Source organism: Giraffa tippelskirchi, chromosome 5 (assembly GCF_054371585.1).
Source record: "Giraffa tippelskirchi isolate mGirTip1 chromosome 5, T2T-mGirTip1v1.2.pri, whole genome shotgun sequence".
Lineage (NCBI taxonomy): Eukaryota > Metazoa > Chordata > Mammalia > Artiodactyla > Giraffidae > Giraffa > Giraffa tippelskirchi.
Genome location: NC_137279.1, coordinates 116,180,966 through 116,202,866, shown reverse-complemented (window position 1 = coordinate 116,202,866; position 21,901 = coordinate 116,180,966). Strand labels below are relative to the sequence as shown.

Sequence of the window (21,901 nt, the reverse complement as noted above, 5' to 3'; positions counted from 1 at the left end):
CTTTTTTGTACAGTTCTTCTGTGTATTCTTGCCACCTCTTCTTAATATCTTCTGCTTCTGTTAGGTCCATACCATTTCTGTCCTTTATCGAGCCTATCTTTGCATGAAATGTTCCTTTGATATCTCTAATTTTCTTGAAGAGGTCTCTAGTCTTTCCCAATCTGTTGTTTTCGTCTATTTCTTTGCACTGATCGCTGAGGAAGGCTTTCTTATCTCTCCTTGCTATTCTTTGAAACTCTGCATTGAGATGGGAATATCTTTCCTTTTCTCCTTTGCTTTTCGCTTCTCTTCTCTTCCCAGCTATCTGTAAGGCCTCCTCAGACAGCCATTTTCCTTTTTTGCATTTCTTTTCCATGGGGATTTTCTTGATCTCTGTCTGCTGTACAATGTCATGAACCTCTGTCCATAGTTCATCAGGCACTCTGTCTATCGGATCTAGTCCCTTAAATCTATTTGTCACTTCCACTGTATACTCATAAGGGATTTGATCTAGGTCATACCTGAATGGTCTAGTGGTTTTCCCTACTTTCTTCAATTTAAGTCTGAATTTGGCAATAAGCAGTTCATGATCTGAGCCACAGTCTGCTCCCGGTCTTGTTTTTGCTGACTGTATAGAACTTCTCCATCTTTGGCTGCAAAGAATATAATCAATCTGATTTCGGTGTTGACCATCTGGTGATGTCCACGTGTAGAGTCTTCGCTTGTGTTGTTGGAATAGGGTGTTTGCTATTACCAGTGCGTTCTTGTGGCAAAACTCTATTAGCCTTTGCCCTGCTTCATTCTGTAATCCAAGGCCAAACCTGCCTGTTACGCCAGGTGTTTCTTGACTTCCTACTTTTGCATTCCAGTCCCCTATAATGAAAAGGACATCTTTTTTGGGTGTTAGTTCTAGAAGGTCTTGTAGGTCTTCATAGAATCGTTCAACTTCAGCTTCTTCGGCGTTACTGGTCGGGGCATAGACTTGGATTACCGTGATATTGAATGGTTTGCCTTGGAAGCGAACAGAGATCATTCTGTCGTTTTTGAAATTGCATCCAAGTACTGCATTTCGGACTCTTTTGTTGACCATGATGGCTACTCCATTTCTTCTAAGGGATTCTTGCCCACAGTAGTAGATATAATGGTCATCTGAGTTAAATTCACCCATTCCTGTCCATCTTAGTTCGCTGATTCCTAGAATGTCAACGTTCACTCTTGCCATCTCCTGTTTGACCACTTCCAGTTTGCCTTGATTCATGGACCTAACATTCCAGGTTCCTATGCAATATTGCTCTTTACAGCATCAGACTTTGCATCTATCACCAGTCACATCCAGAGTTGGGTATCGTTTTTGCTTTGGCTCCATCCCATCCTTCTTTCTGGAGTTATTTCTCCACTGATCTCCATTAGCATATTGGGCACCTACTGACCTGGGGAGTTCATCTTTCAGTGTCCTATCCTTTTGCCTTTTCATACTGTTCATGGGGTTCTCAAGGCAAGAATACTGAAGTGGTTTGCCATGCCCTTCTCCAGTGGACCACAATCTGTCAGACCTCTCCACCATGACCCATCCGTCTTGGGTGGCCCCACACCGCATGGCTTAGTTTCATTGAGATAGACAAGGCTGTGGTCCGTGTGATCAGATTAGCTAGTTTTCTTTCTCGCTTATTAATCTGTAATATCTCAGTTGCTTTTTTTTTTTTGGCTCACAGGCTTTATTAAAAATACTATGGCTTTAATTCAACAGCTGGACTTCTCCTAAGATATGTGCTGGTGGGTAAACCATCGGTAAGAATGGTCAACTTCTGCTGCTGCTGCTAAGTCGCTTTAGTCATGTCCAACTCTGTGCGACCCCATAGATGGCAGCCTACCAGGCTCCCTTGTCCCTGGGATTCTCCAGGCAAGAACACTGGAGCGGATTGCCATTTCCTTTTTCAATGCAACAAAGTGAAAAGTGAAAGTGAAGTCACTCAGTCGTGTCCGACTCTTTGCGACCCCATGGACTGCAGCCTACCAGGCAAGAGTACTGGAGTGGGTTGCCATTTCCTTCTCCTGAATGGTCAACTATTATACACTAAAACATGAAAGTTTTTTTTTCAGTAAAATCTGTTTGAAAATACTTGAATAGAAAATAAATTCAACCTTCTTTCAACATTTTTCATGTCTGCAACTGAAAGTTTAGAAGGTGAAAAGGAGAGATTACCTAAGAAGTTATAAATTGTCATATGTGTTTAAATCAGTTAAAAGCAAAGTCAAGTTATAATACACAAGAGTAGTTTCTGTATTCTTTCTTTGGCTTAAAGTCTATCATGAGGGATAGTATTTTGAATTATGTATTATTAGCAGTTCCTAGCCTAGAGCTAGGAAATTAAGTATAAACATAACATATATGTATTTATGTTCTGGTCAATGAATTTCACATTTTGCTTTTTTAAAAAATTTATTTACTTAGTTTTGGCTGTGCTGGGTCTTCATTGCTGCAGGGGCTTTTTTCTAATTGTAGTGAGTGGGGACTACTCTATAAACATGGTGCACAAGCATCTTTTACGATGACTTCCTGCTGCAGAGCACAGGCTCAGTAATTGTGGCACCGGGGCTTAGCTGCTGCACAGCATGTGGGATCTTCCTAGATCAGGGATTGAACCAGGGTCCTTTACATTGGCAGACAGACACTTTACCATTGAGCCACAAGGGAAGCCCTCACATTTTGATTTGTACACAATGTATAAGTCAGAGATTATATAATAACCCAAAGATATAAAAGATGAGAAAATAGAAACCCAAAGAAGAAAAGTGTGACTTTTCTAAGTTTACGTCAATGTTAGTTGCAAAACATGATCCAGCACAAGCCTCCTGGTTTCCACTTGTAATTTCACAACCTCACACAGGCTCACCAGGTAGTATTATGAGTGAACTGCAGATTTCTCACTTGTTCTCATCTCATAGCATAAGATCCATTGTCTCTACCAAGACTGAGCAAGATGGCAGCATTATCAATATGTATAGGACTCTAGGCATAATGCTCTGGATATCCTTATATTGGAGCAATTTTTGGTTGAAAATTTCTCTGCCTCTTGAGAAACCTGCAGGTCAGGAAGCAATAGTTAGAACTGGACATGGAACAACAGACTGGTTCCAAATAGGAAAAGAAGTATGTCAAGGCTGTACATTGTCACCCTGCTTATTTAACTTGTATGCAGAGTACATCATGAGAAACGCTGGGCTGGATGAAGCACAAGCTGGAATCAAGATTGCTGGGAGAAATATCAATAACCTCAGATATGTAGATGACACCACCCTTATGGCAGAAATTGAAGAAGAACTAAAGAGCCTCTTGATGAAAGTGAAAGAGGAGAGTGAAGAAGTTAGCTTAAAGTTCAACATTCAGAAAACTAAGATCATGGCATCTGGTCCCGTCACTTCATGGCAGATAGATGGGGAAACAGTGGAAACAGTGGTTGACTTTATTTTTCTGGCCTCCAAGATCACTGAAGATGGTGACTGCAGCAATGAAATTAAAAGATGCTTACTCCCTGGAAGGAAGTTTATGACCAACCTAGACAGCATATTAAAAAGCAGAGACATTACTTTGCCAACAAAGTTCTGTCTAGTCAAGGCTATGGTTTTTCCAGTGGTCCTGTATGGATGTGAGAATTGGACTATAAAGAAAGCTGAGCACCGAAGTATTGATGCTTTTGAACTGTGGTGTTGGAGAAGACTCTTGAGAGTCCCTTGGACTGCAAGGAGATCCAACCAGTCCATCCTAAAGGAGATCAGTCCTGAGTGTTCATTGGAAGGACTGATGTTGAAGCTGAAACTCCAATACTTTGGCCACCTGATGCGAAGAGCTGACTCATTTGAAAAGACCCCGATTTGGGGAAAGATTGAGGGCAGGAGGAGCAGGGGACGACAGAGGATGAGATGGTTGGATGGCATCACCGACTCGATGGACATGGGTTTGGGTGGACTCAGGGAGTTGGTGATGGACAGGGAGGCCTGGCTTGCTGCGGTTCATGGGGTCGCAAAGAGTCGGACACGACTGAGCGACTGAAGTGAACTGAACTGAACTGAAGCAATTTAATACACACGCAGACAAGGAATAGCTTATTCTTAGATAATTTAGTTTCATTCAATGTTTACCCTCAATATAAAGCATCTAATCATTACATACTTACATTTGTTTAAAATAGATAAAACTATGGAAGTATCCATAAATATTTACAGTGTCACATAATGTTTATTATCAATTACAATTTAGGCCTAAGCTTTCTATAAATTAAAATCTTTTCAACAAAATTGTATACAGCTCTATCATTTAAATCATTTCACTAGGTACTGTGAATGTTACACAGTGTTGCTATATGAGCATCAAAACAGCCCTTTTTCCCCACTCATGAAGTAAATTTATATCCATAAAGAAGCTTTCCCTTTGTTAATAAACAAGGCATGTAGTCAATGAGTTTGTTTCTGTGGGAAAAACAAAACAATTATTTCCATCACAATAATACTTTCTAGCAGTTCTTGTGATTGAGTTTGAAGAGGGGACACTCAGTGCCTTTTAAAAGGAATGGCAGAGGGCACATTTTATAACTAAAAGCAGACAAATCTCTTTCTCTCAAATAAAAAGGAGTGTGTTCTAAAGAAAAATTCCTTTTTTAGAAACCACAGGAACATTCTCATTTTTTCACCTGAAATATATCTCCAATTTTTTCATTGAATTTCCATAGTTCTTATAAAGAAAATAAATGGCTTTAAATTATCACATTTTACTTTTTATATGAACCTTTTCCATTTTATTGGAAAGTGAGTTTAACCTTCAGACATTTCAATAATTTATCTATGTTTTATGATCAACTGCTTCCCGACATTCTTAAGATTTATCCCAAGTGCTTGTGGTCAGTCAGCAAGGCAGCACATATTTATGGAGTATCAGGTGCACAGATAAATCTAATGTAGGCACAAGTTCCATACAGAATTTAGGTTTTACGAATTATGTTTAAAAATATGTACTATGGCTTTATATTCTCTTGCCCTTCATTTCTTAGGAAAATAGCAATGTTATTAGAAATGCATATAACTACTTATTCAGTGAAATTGGTTATGATTATAATGTGAGTAAAAACATCTCTCTTGGAACACTGTTATCTTGGCTGTTTAATATTAACAGCAGAATTTACAATTAAGTTGTTATCTGGTGAACATTCATAAGAGACTCAGATTAATAGGTGTATAACTAATTATAAACTAGTTGCTCATAAATGCCCTATTAACAGATTTCAATTCTTTTTTCAAATTACTATTAACTTACCAATAAAAACCTACAGAAGTTTTAAATTCAGTAAAAAATTTTATAAAAATAGGTAAAAATATTTCCTTTTAGCCTTTATATTTTGGAAAACCAGGTTTTAGTTTTGAAAAAAGAAACCTCATCAAGACCATGGCTCTATTCATACATTAAGGGAAATAGTAAGAGTCAGAAACACGTACTCATGGATTCCTCCAGCCTTGTTAGTGAGTGAGGGATATGCATGTCATAAACCCAGTTGGGCTACATCAGCAACACTACATTAAGCAGCATATACAATTTACACATTTATGGACTGATATGCTTCGCTTTTATGAAGACTCATTTTTTTATTGCCTGAAAAGAAATGATACTAATAGTGTGTGCAATTAAGAGCTCCCAAGAATAATGGAAAAATTGGTGACCTGTAACCACATTTAGCACTATGTCCTGCCTTGAAAGCATAATGAATTCCTCTCTATTGTCTTCACAGAGCATCAATACAGATAAATAATATATAAAATTGCTGGAATAACACAGGAGAGGATGAAGGGATGGTAACCAAGGTAGTCTCTAAGGATGCAGACTTACTTTCCTGTACATCTCCTATCCCCCAACTTACTGAAGAACACTCTTGATAATTCAGTTCTAAAAGTATTTATTAATAATCTTCTCAGATAGGTGCTATACAAGTAAGTAGGGGTTCTTTATCTCTAGGAATAATAAAGGCACACTGAGAAAGAGAAACAATAGCTCTATAGAAAATAAGAGTTGAGAAGCAAAATAAGTGGTGGAAAATAACACAAAAAATCAAGAAAAATTCAAGGAGAAATTGGGAAATCTTTAGAAATGAATAGGAGCTTGAATAGATAGATGGCAACGTATGGATATAAAATGTATGAGAGTGAGAACAGATGAAAAATGATTAAATGTGATGATGAAGGCCAGGTTGTCCTGGCCTAGCTTTCAGGTGGTCTTAGTTTAGATGTGTGGCCCCTTTTTGGGAAAATAAATGCCCAATTAGACATTGGCACTCCAACCACAGAAGATTCTAACCACAACAGGAAGAGTAGGAGCTCTTGGGTTGGAATGATACTGGGCCAACCATCATGTCATAAGGAACAATACAAACACAGATATTATCTTTTATAGTTTAAGGAAAAGAATTCTCCAAGAAAGTGTCATCCTGCAAATAGTACATGTTTTACCAGGTCTACATACAACATTTTTCATATAACTTTGTTGCTCAAATACCTATTTATCCCTCTGCAGAGGATACAAGTCTAAAATAGTATCAGAATTACAAGGATTATTAAAGGCATCATATCTCAACACCCAATTATTAGAACAAGTGCATGGGCCACAACCAGGCATTCTTTTATATAGGGATCTTTTGATGTCACAAAATATTTTGTTTTACAAAATTTGAGGAATACTCTAAAATATCCTATTTATATAGTGGAGAATAAAACAATGATTAGAACAGAAGAATAACAAATTTTGTTCTTTTCTCTTTCTGGATGGAAGGAAGCAAGCAAAATATAATACAATTCTTTAACCAGTTTGCATTCCATTTCTGCTTGTTCTCAAGTTTGTTTTATCATTAAATACAAATGTGTAAGAAATACTATTTTACCCTTTCTGTGTGGGTTCCTTGACCCAATTTCAACATACAGGAGTAGAGTCACTTTACCCGATGCCAGCTGAGTGTCTTATAATTTACCTCAATTGTGACACTATTTACCTAAAGATCGCATCAGATTTCATAGGTTCAGTATTCAGTCCTACAAGACTGCCCCCTCCCAGCCATTTAGCTGTTACCTGTGCTTCTAACCAATAAGCTATAAATCAGAGTTTTTCACTAACCCTCTCCTCATTCTATTAATTTGCTAGATTGGCTCACAAAACTCAAAGAAACATTTTACTAACTATATCATTAGTTTATTATAAGAGCATACAACTCAAGAAGAGCCAGATGGAAAAGATGCACAGAGCAAGGTATGGAGCTTCCATGCTGTCTCTGAGTGCATCACTCTCCTTAAATCTCCACTTGTTCACCAACTGGAAGCTCTCATAACCCCATCCTTTGGGTATTTATGGAGGATTCATTGTAATAATGATTAAATAAATCATTGGCTATTGGTAATTGATCTAACCTCCAGCTTACCACCTGTCCCTGGAAGTCAGAAGGGTGGGACTGAAGACAGAAGGTTCCAACCCGCTAATTACATGGTTGACTCTGTAACCCGCCAGGCAACAAGCTTAGGTGCTTACCAAAAGTCACCATATTAAATAACAAAAGACACATTTTGCTCTTATCACTGAGGAAATTATAAGGGTTTTAGAAGTTGTGTGTCAGAAACAGAAACAAGGATGATGACCAACTATATATTTATTGTTATAAATCTCAATATCACATCCTTTATACAAAATGTTATTTAGTACTATTTATATAGAAAATCTAGTTTCTGAGGACAAGTTGCCTCGTGGTAGTTTTTTTCTTTTAATTATGTGCCTCTCAACACGTGCAAAATGATTATAGACTTTCAAAAAAATAAAAAGGCGTAAGAAATTATCTATTTAAAAAATGTAGTTTATGTCTCCAATTAATTATGTTTATATCTCCAATTAATCAATTAAGTATGATATTTTAAAGCAATAATTTTTTTGATTGCAAACATTTACTTTAAAATAAAAATACATATTTTCACAATGCATCTGTACGTCTTGTAGTTAGAACTGTCAATGGAAGTATATAAATCAATCTATAATAGGAATAAAAAAGTGTTTCTGAGCCAAACTGAGAACTATAGCCTGGGAAATAAAAATTCAAGAAGCGCTTGAATTGTATTATACTGGACTACAAAATGAATGAGACTTATAAAGGCAAAACCCACAAAATTACATAAATTGTTTGTCTAGAATTTGGTTTGGAGCTGGCAAGAAGTAAGACCCTGCAGCTGCTAGCAGACACTGTTTTAAGAAAAGCTGGTAATATCCTTGAGTCTGATACAGTTTAGAAAATTCAAATTCCCGGTAATACAGGAACATATCTGAAACTACATCCACAGTGACCACCCAGATGCATTTTGAATGCCTGAACCACAGAACTCCATTCTGAGTCTTAAATGCTTTGTTTTATTTACTGGTTAAAGCAGATATATAATGCATGCTTAACAGACCACAAAAAGGCTGTTTTGGTTAGCTTAAAACTTAAGTTAAATCATGTATAAGCCTGAATGACTTATCCTGACTTCAATTTGTGAAAATTTCTTCCATCTGTACCAAGTCAGATCTATAGTGTTACCACCTTTCAGATCAGTATTAAGTGATTAACTTGATGACTATATGTAGGGTGAGATATATATAGATAGATAGATAGATATAGATATAGATATATATGTGTGTGTGTATATGTATATATACACACACAAATATATATGACTATTTAAATTAATATATGTATATATACATATATAAGTATACATGTTAATATTAGGATTATAACATAATAATATGGGAATATATTATAAGGATATGTATATATGTATTAATATGGGCTTTCCTGGTGGCTCAGGTGTTAATGAATCTGCCTACAATACAAATAGATTTAAGGGACTAGACCTGATAGACAGAGTGCCTGATGAACTATGGACAGAGGTTCGTGACATTGTACAGGAGACAGGGATCAAGAAAATCCCCATGGAAAAGAAATGCAAAAAAGCAAAATGGCTGTCTGAGGAGGCCTTACAGATAGCTGAGAAGAGAAGAGAAGCGAAAAGCAAAGGAGAAAAGGAAAGATATTCCCATCTCAATGCAGAGTTCCAAAGAATATCAAGGAGAGAAAGAAAGCCTTCCTCAGCGATCAGTGCAAAGAAATAGAGGAAAACAACAGATTGGGAAAGACTAGAGATCTCTTCAAGAAAATTAGAGATATCAAAGGAACATTTCATGCAAAGATAGGCTCGATAAAGGACAGAAATGGTATGGACCTAACAGAAGCAGAAGATATTAAGAAGAGGTGGCAAGAATACACAGAAGAACTGTACAAAAAAGATCTTCATGACCCAGATAATCACGATGGTGTGATCACTCACCTGGAGCCAGACATCCTGGAATGTGAAGTCAAGTGGGCCTTAGAAAGCATCACTACGAACAAAACTAGTGGAGGTGATGGAATTCCAGTTGAGCTATTTCAAATCCTCAAAGGTGATGCTGTGAAAGTGCTGCACTCGATATGCCAGCAAATTTGAAAAACTCAGCAGTGGCCACAGGACTGGAAAAGGTCAGTCTTCGTTCCAATCCCAAAGAAAAGCAATACCAAAGAATGCTCAAACTACCGCACAATTGCACTCATCTCACATGCTAGTAAAGTAATGCTCAAAATTCTCCAAGCCAGGCTTCAGCAATACGTGAACCGTTGACTTCCAGATGTTCAAGCTGGTTTTAGAAAAGGCAGAGGAACCAGAGATCAAATTGCCAAATCCGCTGGATCATCGAAAAAGCAAGGGAGTTCCAGAAAAACATCTATTTCTGCTTTATTGACTATGCCAAAGCCTTTGACTGTGTGGATCACAATAAACTGTGGAAAATTCTGAAAGAGATGGGAATACCAGACCATCTGACCTGTCTCTTGAGAAACCTGTATGCAGGTCAGGAAGCAACAGTTAGAACTGGACGTGGAACAACAGACTGGTTCCAAATAGGAAAAGTAGTCCGTCAAGGCTGTATACTGTCACCCTGCTTATTTAACTTATATGCAGAGTACATCATGAGAAACGCTGGGCTGGAAGAAACACAAGCTGGAATCAAGATTGCCGGAAGAAATATCAATAACCTCAGATATGTGGATGACACCACCCTTATGGCAGAGAGTGAAGAAGAACTAAAGAGCCTCTTGATGAAGGTGAAGGAGGAGAGTGAAAAAGTTGGCTTAAAGCTCAACGTTCAGAAAACTAAGATCATGGCATCTGGTCCCATCACTCCATGGGAAATAGATGGGAAAACAGTGGAAACAGTGTCAGACTTTACTTTTTTGGGCTCCAGAATCACTGCTGATGGTGACTGCAGCCATGAAATTAAAAGACGCTTACTCCTGGAAGGAAGGTTATGGCCAACCTAGATAGCATATTTAAAAGCAGCGACATTACTTTGCCAACAAAAGTCCGTCTAGTCAAGGCTATGGTTTTTCCAGTGGTCATGTATGGATGTGAGAGTTAGACGGTGAAGAAAGCTGAGCGCCGCAGAATTGATGCTTTTGAACTGTGGTGTTGGAGAAGACTCTTGAGAGTCCCTTGGACTGCAAGGAGATCCAATCAATCCATCCTAAAAGAGATCAATCCTGGGTGTTCATTGGAAGGACTGATGTTGAAGCTGAAACTCCAATACTTTGGCCACCTCATGCGAAGGGTTGACTCATTGGAAAAGACCCTAATGCTGGGTAGGATTGGGGGCGGGAGGAGAAGGGGACGACAGAGGATGAGATGGATGGCATCACTGACTCAATGAACATGGGTTTGGGTGGACTCCAGGAGTTGGTGATGGACAGAGAGGCCTGGCGTGCTGCAATTCATGGGATCGCAGAGAGTCGGATACGACTGAGCGACTGAACTGAACTGACAATACAAGAGACCCAGGTTCAGTCCCTCTGTTGGAAAGACCCCTGGAGATGGGGCTGGCAGCCCAGTCCAGTATATTTGCCTGGAGAACCCCATGGACAGAGGAACTTGGCAGTCTACAGTCCATGGAGTCACAAAGAGTTGGACACGACTTAGAACTATATTACATTAATTATATTAATACAGATTTATGTATTAATATAAGAATATATGCAGGGATGCATATGTTTGTATGTGAATATGTATAATTTAAATTTGTCCTAAAAGTAAGGATTAAAGTTGGTTTTGAATAAACAAGTCTAAAGTATACATCAAAAGAGTATTAGATTTTAAAATGTTTCTCCCCTTAGGAAAACCAGGTATTTAATGTTCTCCATGAACACAGGGTACTATATTATTCTTATTATTATATTTAGATGTTACATACTATTTTGGGCACAGAGTGTACTATCTGGCCATATGATTTGACTTTGAAAACTAACTGCTTGGTATGAGGAATAGATTAGATCTGCCATCAGTGGGTTTTTAATACACACTACACTACATAATTCAGATTGAAAGACAGCATTATATCTAGAAGGTATAGCAGCTTTTTTAGAGAGAGGTAGATCATATGAAGGTTCGAACAAATAGTTGGAGCATTATAACATGGAATCCTAAGAGTGGTATAAGGCACCTTAAAGAAGTCTTTGCCTGAATTAGTATGCTTTCACTCCCAACAGCAGTACTTGCAGCTCTTTGTTGTTGGGCTTCACATATCCATTTGGCTGCATTCAAGAAGAGTTGGAAATCCCTGGGAATTACTATTTCCCCAGAGGTAGCATTTAACTAATGACTGAAAGATTAAGAGATGTAAATATTTCAGGTTTCTTGTACACTAATAAAGAGAAGTCTGAGCTGTAACACATACCATCTTCAAATTTCCTATATTATTGAACTAAAAGTAATATTCATAAACATAGATTAGTGGAGTGCCCTTACTTGGACTTCCTCCTTTCTCTGTCCCACTTCCCCATTTTCCTACCACTTTCCCCTGGGAACACTTACAGATTAATCTCTCTCACACTGATCTTCCTCTCTGGCTCTACTTCTGGGGAGTCCAAATTAAAGCATTATTTAAAGTGAAAGAATAAAATAGGGAAACAGTGGGTGAGGGGGAAGGTATTACTCTACATCTGGTGGAACTAATGAAATCATTAGGTTATTAGAATTGTTCAAGATAGAGAAAGTGAAAAGGTTAGGAATCAGATGACAGAACTGGAGTACAAGGGACAAGGCAGATGATTATTAACTATCTTAAAACTATATAATGAAAATGAGTATAACATACATTGAAAAATATTAATTCTAATTTTCTTTTTGAAATTTACAACAGTCTCATCACATTGAAATTTTTCAATCTTTCATGGATAGAATAAGTTAGGGTGAGTTAAAAAAGGGAAAACCTATTGAGCTAGTTCTTAGCTGTGAGGACAGTTTTGAAGTTCAAATACCAAGAAATGTAGCTTTTGATGAACTTGAATAAAGATGTATAGAGTCTGAGGTCAGTGAAAATGCAGTTTCAGAACATATGCAGTTCATAATTCCTAGAGGATATCCTTGTTTTGTCTTTGCTTCACCAGTTGCAATTGTTGCAAATATTGGTAAAAACACACGGAAAAAAAGGGAAATTTTGCAGCCAGTCTTCCTCCCAATATGGGGGTAGTTTCTGGAATCTTGGAACAAAATGCGTTAATGTTTCTGTTAAATTTTGGTACTATAAATTTCTATGTTGGATACAGTTCAGCACAGAATTTTTTCCCTATCATATTCATGAAGCCAAACCTTAAGTGCGATGACAGAAATTATAGGAAGCAGCAAGAAAAATATAAGAAAAAGATAAAGACATGGCTCAAACAAGATGTTGATTGGAAGAGATAACACATGAATATAGTGAAGTAGTACTGAGCTGGTATCTGAGATTTTAGAAAAAGTACAAAAAAGTTATTTTCTTCTTCATGTCCAGTTCCTAACTTACATGACAGAATTACAGTGGCAAGAAAATTCTGTGCCTGACACTATAAAACTCTGATGAATGAAATTGAAAAAGAACTAAATAGGGAGATATTCCATGTTCGTGGATAGCATTTCAGTAAGGGTTGGATAGTGAGTGGGGTTTCAATGTGCATATGTTGCTATAGATTGAAAGGTATATGGGAAAAGATATTAACTAAATTATTCAAGGACAATTTGGCCCAAAGTGACTCAATATACAAGTGACCCAATATACGTATTAACATCCTAGTATATAAGAGGCTTTGACTCAAGATGAAGATTAAAATGTATGTACATTTTCACATGTTAATGACTGAGTATGAAGCTTATGTCATAACATTAGATTGTATAGTACAAAGGGATATGATTTGCTATAGTGTTTTATATAGATATTGCTAATCAATTATCAGCAGGTAATAAATTTTGAGTCATTTTTAGTAATGATATTAGTAAGTGAGTAGACAGTGGAGATAGTTCAGATAAATTGTGGTTATGGAACAATTATTAGCTTGATCTGTATTTAGCACTGATATTTTTGTAACTAGAAGTTTTTAAAAAGTCATGCAACATATATATTCTATTGAGATATTTAAGATATGCAATTAGGTAGCATAATATATTCTAGTTTGTATTCCTCAGGAAATATGTAGATTTGTAGATGCTAGGTTGTAATCCAGTATGATTAAAAGGGGTATTTTGAAGAAGTGAAGATGGAGACTGAGATTGGAGTTATGCTGCCACAAAAACTGAGAAATGTCTTGGGCTACTAAAAGCTGGAAAAGGCTAGAAAATATCTTTTTCCTATAGGTTTCAGAAGAAGTGTGTCCCTGCCAGTGGTTTGATTTCAGATTTCTAGTCTACAGAACTGTAAGATGATAAATTTCTGTTGCTGTAAGACATCCAGTTATGGTATTTTGCTATGGCAGCTCTAGGAAACTAACAAAATAGGTAGTGATGTGAGAAAATAGTTTCACGATTAAAACAATGTGAGGAACATACTTAACATATAACTAAATAGAAGTCAAGGGTATCCTAGTGACTTCACTGTGTCAACTTTTATTTTGATGTTCCTAGAGTGAAACTATTGAATAAAATATTTCTAAACATATTTGTTATTGGTGCAGAGCTTTTCCCACATTGGTCATGTCTCATAACTACTGCTGTATGGTACATAATTTGTGGAAAGCCAGCATAGAGTGTTTAAATTTAGATAATCCCTATAATACTTAGAAAACTCAAAGGATATCATTTTCCCCCAGGTTGAATCTGTGAACCTTTTAATTCTGAGTCATTCTTTAGCCTTAATGTATGTTTTCATTAGAACTTCTCTGAATGCCAACTGTGCACTTGAGCATAACTCTCAGTCTGAGAAATTTTTGTTAAAAGTGGAGTTCACAAAACCAGATGCTCAGGTTGGCAAGAACATCTGTAAGAACATAATACTACATTAGTTTCAAGAATCCACCTGCTAGGTAAACATAAAGCAACACCAAATGCAACAATTAAAATATTTGGTTGGGTAAGATTCCTACTAAACATGTTCTCCTTGAATTTTGCATGGGATAAGCAAGATAGCCAAAATTATTTATTTTAAGCACTGATAATTAGAAAAATCATCTAAGACATGTATATAATTATGGCTTAATGATATGTTGCAATATAATGGGTATTATTAGATTTAAATTTAATCAGACACCCTAAGTTTCTTTTGTGCTTTTCATTACTTGCTGTATCAGAGAATGTTATTGATCAATCTCATTTCCTCTTCTAACTGGTCTTATAGCTAATGCGGCCAACAGACTGAATGCTAGCCCATAGAATATGTTTGAAAAATGCTGTAAGCCAATTCAAGGCTTACTTAAAATGTACCCAGAATGTTCCTAGAATGAGTACAATTCCCCATATAATCTTAGAAACTGCATATGACAATGGTTCATCCACACTGTAGAAGGAGTCAGAATCCTTAAATCATGATTTGGAGAAGAAATGCTGACTTAGAACATATTTTTTCAAACTACTACTTAAGCAAAGATTAGCTATTGACAGTTCAGGTATATTTGTTATATCAGCTGGTATTAACCTTAATGAAAATCTCTGTCATTTTTTTTTTGCTTTGGTATGTGACAAACTGAGATCTATTTACAACTTTGATATTTGTTTTTAAATTTTCAGGTTTTTTTCAATTAATTCAGTGATATTTATTGAGCACTTGTAATGTGCTAGATAAACCCTTTTAGATGAAGGAATTAAAAAAAAATACAAACAACCAAAATATTCCTGAAGTTTCCATTCACTGGAGGTTAGCGAGGCTGCTGTGGAAATAGAATAGTAGATAAATATATAAACTACATAGTAAATCATTACTATATAAAATATAGTAAAATAATACAATAGAGCACCATGGGGGCAGCAGATATGAAAGGAAATATTACTGTTGTAAATGGATTGTTCATGAACATCTTATTAAAATATGGGAGAGGGAGGAAACTATTGGGATATCTGGAGAAAAAGGTTTGTAAGCTATGAAGTACCAGGGGAAAAATTCCTAAGGAGAGAGCATACCTGATACGTTAAGGATAAGCAAAGATAGACACAAACATGAAACAGTAAATGGCAATGAGAATAATTAAGAAGCAAGAGGAAAGCAATAAGGACGAGACACCTCAGGACCGTATAGACCATCGTAAATTAAGAACAGTAGTTTTTACTTTTAAGAATAATGGGAAACCATTAGAATATTTTGAGAGAGAAACTTCATGTGTATCTAATATTTTACAGTATCACTCTGACAGCTTTGAAGAGATTAGGCCAAAAAGGTAAGAGTATAAGAAAGGAGGCAAGTTATATGGATCTAATGAAATATTCAAGCACAAAGATGATCATTGTCATCATGGTTTTAACAGTGGTTTAATGGTCGAATTCTCGATGTATTTGAAGCTAAAAGTAACAGGATTTTCTAATAGTCCATATATGGTATAGAACAAAAAGAAAGAATAAATCATGACTCCAGAAATTGACCTGAGTAACTGGAAGAATGCAGTTGCCATTTACGACGAGGATCAAAGAGGGAAAATCAAGTGTGCAAGGGGAATATTGGGAGTTCATTTTTGGACCTGTTAGTTTTGTGTCATCTATAAGACATTCAAGTGGTATAGCAGAAGCCATTTGAAATTATTAAATTAGTGTTCAGGATAGAAGTTGGGCTTAGAGATACACATTTGCAAGACAGTGCATAGAAGTATTTAAAAACATAAGGTTGAGGTCAAAGCAGTGAGTTCAGTACAAAATCAGATTACTGTGTAACAGCATACCTGGCATACTTGATATCCAGAGTGGATAATTTTATTTTGTCTTTAAGTTTTCAGAGAAATTTTGGTTTATGACAAAAATGGGAAAGAGGAACAGAGGTTTTCCTTATACCCCCACACGTGCATAGCTTCCCCCATTATCAGTATCATTCACCTGAATGGCAAAGTTGTTACTATTGATAAACCTACATTGACACATCACCCATAGTCCATAGTTTACCTGAGGATTGATTTTGACATTTTATGGGTCTGAAAAAAAGTATGTCATATACCCAACATTATTATACCATACGGAGTATTTTCACTGACCTAAAAATCTATGTTGTGCCTATTCATCTTCCCCCAAACCCCTACTCCTGGAAACCGCTGACCTTTTTATTGCCTCCACAGTTTGCCTTTTCCAGAATGTTATATAGTATGAATCAACATATGTAAACTTCACATACTGACTTTTTTCACTTAATAGTATTAATTAAGATTCCTCCATTTCTTTTTAGCACTGAATAATATCCTATTTTCTAGACATGCTACAGTTTATTTATCCATTCACCTACTGAAGGGCATCTTGGTTACTTCCAAGGTTTGACAATTATGAATAAAGCTGATGTAAACATCTGTGTTCAGGTTTTTTGTTGGCACAACCTGTCAAATCCTTTGAGTAAATGCCAAGTAAATGATTGCTGAATCATATGCTAAGAATATGTTTAGTTTTGTACCAAATCGTCAAACTGTTTCCTCAAGTAGCTATAACACGTTGCATTCCCACCAGCAATGAATTAGAGTTCCTTTCACTCTACATCCTTACCAACATTTGTCAGTGTTCTGAGTTCTAGCCATTCCAATAGATGTGTAGGGGTGCTTCATGGTTGTTTTAATTTATATTTGAGATGAGGACAACAGACTGGTTCCAAACAGGAAAAGGAGTATGTCAAGGCTGTATATTGTCACCCTGCTTATTTCACTTATATGCAGAGTACATCATGAGAAACGATGGGCTGGATGAAGCACAAGCTGGAATCAAGATTGCCAGGAGAAATATCAATAACCTCAGATATGCAGATGACACCACCCTTATGGCAGAAAGCAAAGAACTAAAGAGTCTCTTGATGAAAGTGAAAGAGAAGAGTGAAAAAGTTAGCTTAAAGTTCAACGTTCAGAAAACTAAGATCATGGCATCTGGTCACATCACTTCATCGGAAATAGATGGGGAAATAGATGGGGAAACAGTGGAAACAGTGGCAGACTTTATTTTTTTGGGCTCCAAAATCACTGCAGATGGTGATTGCAGCCATGAAATTAAAAGACGCTTACTCCTTGGAAGGAAAGTTATTACCAACCTAGACAGCATATTAAAAAGCAGAGACATTACTTTGTCAACAAAGGTCCATCTAGTCAAGGCTATGGTTTTTCCAGTCATGTATGGATGTGAGAGTTGGACTATAAAGAAAGCTGAGCGCTGAAGATTTGATGCTTTTGAACTGTGGTATTGGAGAAGACTCTTGAGAGTCCCTTGGACTGCAAGGAGATCCAACTAGTCTATCCTAAAGGAGATCAGTCCTGGTTGTTCATTGGAAGGACTGATGTTGAAGCTGAACCTCCAATACTTTGGCCACCTCATGCGAAGAGGTGACTCATTTGAAAAGACCCTGATGCTCGGAAAGATTGAAGGCAGGAGGAGAAGGGGGCGACAGAGGATGAGATGGTTATATGGCATCACCAACTCAATGGACATCGGTTTGGGTGGACTCCAGGAGTTGGTGATGGACAGGGAGGCCTGGCATGCTGCAGTTCATAGGGTCGCAAAGAGTTGGACACAATTGAGCGACTGAACTGAAGTGAACTGTCTGATGAGGAGGTATGATGTGGGCCATCTCTTCATATGCTTAATTGCTATCTCTACATCTTTTTTGATGAGATGTCTATTAAAGGTCCTTGGCCCATTTTTAAAGGGGGCTGTTTATTTTAATATCATGAGTCCTTTGTGTATTTTCTATAGTAGTCATTGTTCGGAAGTGTATTTTGAAAATATTTTCTCTCAGTCTGTGGCTCATCTTTGACTTCTCTTGACACTCTCTTTTACATAACAGAAGTTTTTTTAATTTTAATCAAGCCCAACTTATTTCTTTTATATGCCTTTGGTTTTATATCTAAAAAGCTAGCGTCATAGCCATGGTCTTGTAGATTTTTCACATATGTTGTTTTCTAGGAATTTCATTACTTTTCTATTTACATTTATATCTATGGTTCATTTTGAGTCCATTTTTGTGAAAGTTGTTAGGTCTGTTTCGTTTTTGAAAGTGGATGAACCATTGTTCCAGCGTCATTTGTTGAAGAGACTGTCTTGACTCCATTGCACTGTCTTTGTCCTTCACCAAATATAAAATTGTGTGCTATGTGCTTAGTCACTCAGTTGTGTCCAACTCTTTGCGACCCCATAGACTGTAGCCTGCCAGGCTCCTCTGTCCATGGGGATTCTACAGGCACAAATACTGAAATGGGTTGCCCATTTCCTTCTCGAGGGGTTCTTCCCAACCCATGGATCAAACTCACGTCTCCTGCGTTACAGGAAGATTCTTTACCATCTGACCCACCAGGGAAGCCTATTTCTGAGTTCCATATATTGTTCTATTGACTTATTTTGTCTGTTTTATCAGTGTTACCACACTGTCTTGATTACTATAGCTTTATAATAAGTCTTTAAGATGGTATTATCAGTCCACCAACTTTGTTTTTTTCCTCAATGTCATTTTGGCTATTCTTGGGTCTTTTGTCTCTCCATATAAATGTTAGGTTTATCTATATCCATAAAATAACTTGTTGGAATTTTGATTGGGATTACATAGAATCTGCAACTCAAGAAGAACAGACATCTTGACAATACAGAGTCTTCCTATTAATAAACATGGAGTAGCTCTATATTTATTATTTTTATTTGATTTTGTATTTCAGTTTTATTATTTTCCTCCTATTAGATCTTACACATAGTCTGTTAGATTTATACCTAAGTATTTCATTTTGAATGATACTAATATAAATGGTATTGTGTTTTTAATTTCAAATTCTTTTTGTTGTATAGGAAAACAACTGACTTTTGTATATTAAACTTGTATTCAGTAACCTTGGTGTAATTACTTATTAGTTCCAAGAGTCATAGGGGAACCCTTCAATATTTTAAAATTTATCTCTAGGAGTTTAACCAGGTTCCCATAGTAAATATAAAAGGAAAATCTCCTTGACCTTCCAGCAGTGAGAGGGAAAGGAATCATTTTGAAATAATTCAGAGCACCTTGTCCTTCTTAACAAGGTTTGCCCTCAGGAGAAACTAGTTAACCAGAGTCTAACCTGCCATAGCGAAGTCTAACTGACCTGGGCTGCTGCTGCTGCTGCTGCTGCTGCTAAGTCGCTTCAGTCGTGTCCGACTCTGTGCGACCCCATAAACGGCAGCCCACCAGGCTCCGCCGTCCCTGGGATTCTCCAGGCAAGAACACTGGAGTGGGTTGCCATTTCCTTCTCCAGTGCATGAAAGGGAAAAGTGAAAGTGAAGTCACTCAGTCGTGTCCGACTCTTAGCGACCCCATGGACTGTAGCCTACCAGGCTCCTCCATCCATGGGTTTTTCCAGGCAAGAGTACTGGAGTGGGGTGCCATTGCCTTCTCCGTGACCTGGGCTAGAGAGATCTAAAACCAAATATCTAAGTTTCCACCTTAGAAAATTAGAAAAATAGGAGCAAATTAAATCCAATGTAAGCAATAAATAAGTAAGAATTAGAGTAGAAATCAAAGAAATTTGAAACAAGAACACAATAAAGAAAATCAACAAAATCAAAAGCTGATTCTTTGAAAAGATTAATAAAATCATTAACACTCTGGGCAGGCTAATTAAGAAAAAAGAGAACACAAGTTACTAATATGAGAAACTGAAGAAAAGGCATCATTACCCCATGGAAATTAAAAAGATAATCAGGGAATACTATGAACAATCCATGCCTACAAATTTGATAATCTAAATGAAATGGACCGATTCCTTGAAAGACACATGCTACTAAAAGCCACCCAAGAAGAATTAATTTGAGTAGTCTTATATATTAAAAACTAATCAATAATTAATAACCTTCCAAAACAGAAAGTACCAAACACAAATGAGTTCACTTTTGAATTCTAACCAAATATTTAAAGAAGTTATAACAATTCTGTACAATCTCTTTCAGAGGATAAAAGCAGAGAGAATACTTTCTGACTCTTTCTATAAGGCTATCAGTACCCCAAAACCAAACCAGACAAAGATACTACCAGAAAACTGCAGACTAATATCCCTCATGAAAATAAATGTAAATATCCTCAACAAGATATTAATAAATTGAATCCAAAAAAGTATGAAAATAATTATGCAGCATGGCCAAGTGGGACTTATCTCAGGTATGTAAAGTTGTTTCAACATTCAAAAATCAATAAATATAATCATTACATCAGTAGACTAAAAGAATAAAAAAATCTCATGATCATATCAATAAGTATATAAAAGGCATTTGACAAAATCCAATACCCATTCATGATAAAATCTCAGGAAACTAGAAGTAGAGGAGAGCTTTCTTAACTTGGTAAAGTCTGCAAGAAACCTACAGTTATCATCAAACTTAATGATGAGAAACCTAAAGTTTTCCTTTAGGTACAAGTCAAGGATGCCCCCCTCACCATTTCTTTTCAACAACATACTGAAATTTTTGGTAATAAGGCGGGAAAATGACACAAATGGTATATGCTAATCAGGAAGGAAGACATAAAACTGTCTTTGTAGGCAGATGACATAACATGTCCTCCTGGGAGGGCTTCTCAGGTGGCACTAGTAGTAAAGAATCTGCCTGCCTTTGATCCCTGGTTGGGAAGGTTCCCTGGAGGAGGAAATAGCAACCCACACCAGTATTCTTGCCTGGAGAATTCCATGCACAGAGGAGCCTGACAGGTACAGTCCATAGAGTTGCAAAAAGTCAGACATGACTGAAGTGATTTAGCATGCACCCACATCCTCCTTGAGAAGACAGCCATCTGTGAGCCAAACAGAGAGGCTTGGAGCGAATCTTCCCCTCACAGCCCTTGGAAGGAGCTGACTCTGCTGATATTTGACTTTGAACTTCTAGAGATCATAAATTTTTATTGTTAAAGTAGTCAGTTTCAATAAGCAGAAAAAAGTAAAAATAATTTTATATTACAACTAATGAAATTAATTTATCATCTTTAATAACTTTTTTTGGAAAAAGGGAAGACATATTGGTCTATCACAATAATTTCTAATAGTACAGTTCTCTTAATTTTTATTTTTAAAGCAAATTATTGAAATAAGTCTAAATTCTAAATTGTTCAAATTTCAAAGAAATTATTAAAACCCAGTGGACTATTTCCCTTATGACCTAAAACTCACATAGAGTGAACAAAAACATCACACATTGAAGTTTCCTAGCTATCTCATTGGTTTAAATTATATACACAAATTAACAATCCAGATATAATAATAATAATAGAATCCAAGCAATTCATGTTCAGTTTCCACACTTTTACAGTGACTGAAGCATCACTCCTATTTGAATCCATTGTTTATAAAGACAGGATCCATAGGAGTTGGAGATACATACCATGCTAGAAAAGAGCTCAAACAATTCTGAATCATCAAAGCTTACTCTGAAA

General features: G+C 36.6%; 1 protein-coding gene and 1 pseudogene across 1 annotated transcript in view; both read left to right on the top strand.

Moving 5' to 3' along the window:
• The window catches only part of LOC145507884 (uncharacterized), a 542,600-nt gene that overhangs the window by 177,625 nt on the left and 343,074 nt on the right, over positions 1 to 21,901 (top strand). The window lies entirely within an intron of this gene.
• On the top strand, positions 12,213 to 12,801 carry LOC145507840 (ubiquitin-like modifier-activating enzyme 5 pseudogene; annotated as a pseudogene).